At 38.2% G+C, this 5,000-nt stretch overlaps 1 protein-coding gene across 1 annotated transcript in view; it reads left to right on the forward strand.

The window, feature by feature from the left end:
* LOC122249617 (voltage-dependent calcium channel subunit alpha-2/delta-3) overlaps nt 1-5,000 on the forward strand; it is a 75,813-nt gene that overhangs the window by 32,614 nt on the left and 38,199 nt on the right. The gene's annotated exons all lie outside the window — the stretch shown is intronic.

Below are 5,000 nucleotides of genomic sequence, written 5' to 3' on the forward strand. Positions count from 1 at the left end.
AGTTTCCCACGTGTCTCTGCCCTCAGACGAGGCTTCACTCCACTCGAGGTCCCGCGTCCGTTTAGGCTCGCGTGTCGCCCTCGACCTCCGCCGAAGCCACGGTCGACGGCAGAACACGCGCCCGCCCGAGGACGCGGCGCCGCGGTGGCGTTTGGCCCTTCGGTCTCGCCCGGTGTTGGCTTTCATCTCTTGCTTACCTTAACCACTCACACCTTTTGGGACACACGTGACAGCCGCCGCCGTGGGCCTGTGCCCGCGGCGCTCTCCTCTTCCGTGCTTCGTGTTCTCTCGTTCTTTTCCTGGTCTCTTTTGTCTTATTGTTTTTTTTTGTCTCCCTCACTTACCTTTTTCTCCGGAGATGTTCTGCTTCGGAGGCGCCGTTCAGGGCTCTCCCACTTGTTCTGTTCCGTGTCACTGCATTGCATTTCCTCCCTCTTCTTTGTGTTTGGCTTTTTTATTCACTCACACACTGCATTCTCTATAAACTTCCAATGTCTTCCAAATAATACACTCAGAAATCTCGCCACTGACAAACTTACTCCAAAATTACTCCTCTTGGAAATACTGTTACGTTGCATGACGAAAAAATACTCCTTAGGTTGGTCACTTTGCTGTTCATTAAACATGGGTGAACCTTTTAGGGAAAATTACTTTTCCATGATATTTATTCATTTATTTATTTATCGTTCGCGTCGTATCAGATTCAGCAAACTGACTCAGATTATGAACCGAATCAACTAAGTTTGAGTGTGTGAATGTGTGTGTGTGTGTGTGTGTGTGTGTGTGTGTGTAGGTGTAAGTGTATGTATGTGTGTGTGTGTGGGTGTGTAGGTGTAGGTGTATGTGTGTGTGTAGGTGTAAGTGTGTGTGTGTGTGTTTGTGTGATGTGTGTGTGTGTGTGTGTGTGTGTGTGTATGTGTGTGTGTGTGTATGTGTTTAGGTGTACATGTGTGTTGTGTACATGTGTGTGTGTGTGTATACATGTACATGTGTGTGTGTGTGTGTCTGTGTGTACATGTGTGTGTGTGTGTGCGCGCATATACATATACATATATATATACATATGCAATGAAACATACATACATACACACACACACACAACACACACACACACACACACACGACCACACACACACACACACACACACACACACACATACACATATACATACACACACACACACACACATATATATATATATATATATATATATATATATATATATATATATATATATATATGTGTGTGTGTGTGTGTGTGTGTATGTGTTGTGTCTGTATATATATATATTGTGTATGAGTGTGTGTGTGTATACACATACACACACACACACACACACACACACACACACACATATATATATATACATATATATATATATATATATATATATATATATATATATGTATATATATGCATATATACATACATACAAACATATATATATATATATATATATATATATATATATATATTTATATATATATATATATAAGAGATACACCCGTGTTCAGGATATATGTATAGATGCATCCAAGCAGCGACCTGAGAACGCCCGCACTTGAACAAACACACGCCAACCGCGAATATATAACAGACACACATGCACAATGCACATCTCCTGGCGTGTTCATGGAGGAAGAAGGGCACCTCGCGCTAACAAAAGGCCCGGTCTTTCCCGTTGCCTCGCCGCTCTTCCAACACGCGAAGTCTTGCTGTAAGATCAGTATGGGTGATCACGCTTGCCCTCCCGAAGATGGCTTGCTGCTTTTGAGGGAACCCTTGTGGTTGTTTGTTTTCTTTGTTTATTCATCTATCTGCATATTCACGATCGTTTTTGTTCATCTGTTCATTTAGATTGGGTGTGTTTCTGTTCGAGTTAGGGTCGTTTTGTATTGATTTCTAGCTTGAGGCAGTAGATGAATCATTCATTTTTTTATTAATTTTTCCATTCATTCATTATGCATTTGTCCATCCATCCAACGATCCATCCATCCATCCATTCATCCATCCAATCATCTATTCATTCATCCATCCATTCATTCATTTATTCATCCATCCATCCATTCATTCATCCATCCATCCATTCATTCATTCATCCATCCATTCATTCATTCATCCATCCATTCATTCATTTATTCATTCATCCATCCATTCATTCATTTATTCATCCATCCATCCATTCATTCATCCATCCATCCATTCATTCATTCATCCATCCATTCATTCATTTATTCATTCATCCATCCATTCATATCCATCCATCCATCCATTCATTCATTCATCCATCCATTCATCCATCCATTCATTCATTCATCCATCCATCCACCCATTCATTCATTCATTTATCCATCCATCCACCCATTCATTTACTTACTCACTCATTCGCTCGCTCGCTTGCTTGCTTGCTTGCTTGCTCACTCACTCACTCATTCACCCACTCACTCATTCACCCACTCACTCACTCACTCACTCACTCACTCACTCACTCACTCACTCATTCACCCACTCACTCACTCACTCACCCACTCACTCACTCACTCATTCACCCACTCACTCACTCACTCATTCACCCACTCACTCACTCACTCATTCACCCACTCACTCACTCATTCACTCACCCACTCACTCACTCACCCACTCACTCACTCACCCACTCACTCACTCACTCACTCACTCACCCACTCACTCACTCACTCACTCACCCACGCACTCACTCACTCATCCATCCATCCATCTACCCAATATCGTCGTCATTATTATTTGTCATAATGTATCTGTAATGAATATACCATTGTTTGATATATTTTCTATGATAACTCTTACTAGGCACCACCTTCAGAATAGTGTTAGTCCTCCAATATTATAGAAATCGACATTTCACTCTAATCTATACAGTCAATGCAAATTTTCTAACGCGTAATTCAACAGGAATGTGCATTGTTGCAAGATAATTCACTTAACTCCCCTTTGAGGTGATTCCTCAACTACACTTTGTGGGAAATGTGTGATTTGTGTAAATAGCCTGGCTAAAGACGAGAGTTTCGCGTAAAACATGTAAATTGTTCGAAGGCGGGTGTGTGTGTGTGTGTGTGTGTGTGTGTGTGTGTGTGTGTGTGTGTGTGTGTGTGTGTGTAAAACGTGTGAATTGTACAAAGAGGTGCATGCTAACTGTGTGAATTGTGCAAAGTGTCGCGTGTAATATGTGTGAATTGTGTAAAATATGCGACTAAAATGAAAATCTCTAAGCTGTGTAAAGAGTGCTTCTGTCTATATAATGTGCGACGTGTATAAAATGTTGAGTGTGAAATGTGTAACTTTTGCAAATAACACATGAAGTGGCTTGGGATGCGTGTGAAAAAAAAAGTGTGACTTCTGCCTATAGCGTGGTGTGTGTGGCGTCAAATGTGTGTTGCGTGTGAAGGCCAGACTTTCTCGCCGTGGGATATAGAAAGCAGAGTATTATGCTCGTGAATGGCTAGTCTTGCGTGTCAAACCTATATACTTACACGAGACAGGAGGTAAGTGTGAGGTGAACGTGGCCGGAAGAGACGCGAAGACTATATAATCTAGGAAATTTGATTATTCATTCATTGATTTATTTGGGAGGCTATGTTCATTCAGCAACATTAAAATTTATCAATTTTGTTTGACTGCGAAGCATGGAATAAAATTCCTTTATGACATGTGATCTGGTCTAAGATAATTGTTGCAGTTTTATCATATAATACCAACTAAGCATGATATTCATGTGTGTTATAGTCTAATGCTAACAAACGGAAGAAAATAACATGATAGAAATTACAGTCTAGGACCATCGGTCAAAATGTCATTAAATTGTATCATGATACACATTTCCTAAAAAGATATGCTATTTACTGGATATATTTATATATATACTGTATATATTATATATATATATATATATATATATATATATTATATTATATATATCTATATATATATATATATATATATATATATAAATATATATATATACATCTATATATATATATATATATATATTATATATATATATATATATATATATATATATATATATATGTATATGTATATATATATATATATATATTTATATATATATATATATGCATATATATATATATATATATATATATATATATATATATAAACATATATGTATATATATATATATATATATATATATATATATATATATGTATGTATATATGTAAGTATGTATGTATGTATGTAAAAATATATGTATGTACATAAATTTTAATCAGTAATATAAAACTGAAAGCCAAAAGTTAATTTCCTTGGTACACCACATGCTACAAGATAGACATTTTGACCGATCCATCAAGTGACGTTGTCGGAAAAATGAAATTCACGGGGTAACTATTCAAGTCCAACAAGACCTGCCAATGTATTGTGTATATCAAAATAATTCATAAAAGTACACACTTCCTTTAAGCACTAAAACCTACGTGGATTCTTTTTTCCGAACACGTCATGGTTGTAAGGTTAGTTCAACAGTAGGACTCTGGGCACACGGGACCGTTCCCTTTGAAGCAAAAGGATAAGCGAGCTAACGTCACCGCGAAACACAAGGTTGGCTGTGTGAGAACGGAGTCATTGTTGTCCTGTAGATTTGGTCTTTCATGTCTCCAGTTTTGTTTGCAACATTGTCCTGCACAAGTCCATTTTAACGTCGTGAGTGCGTAGAAGCTTCGCGATGATTTGACTAGAGTAAGCTGCACTTCAGATGATCATTTTATGCCTGATATAATATAGTTCCACAGGTTCATAGATGCAAACAGCGTACAGAACCAAATAATGGCAAGTAAAACTTTCCTTTACCAAGTTTTGACGTTAGACGGTTATGGTAGACCTTAAACCTTAGACTAGAGTGCTAACATCGTATATATAGTTTGACCCAGCGACCACTAGCAGCTGTACGGCAAGCCTCTGGTGCTTCTCATAGGGTTATGGTCCCGTATGCCAGCGACATTAG

This window comes from Penaeus japonicus, unplaced genomic scaffold (assembly GCF_977035675.1).
Source record: "Penaeus japonicus unplaced genomic scaffold, GWHDUDI00000001_assembly GWHDUDI00000022, whole genome shotgun sequence".
NCBI lineage: Eukaryota > Metazoa > Arthropoda > Malacostraca > Decapoda > Penaeidae > Penaeus > Penaeus japonicus.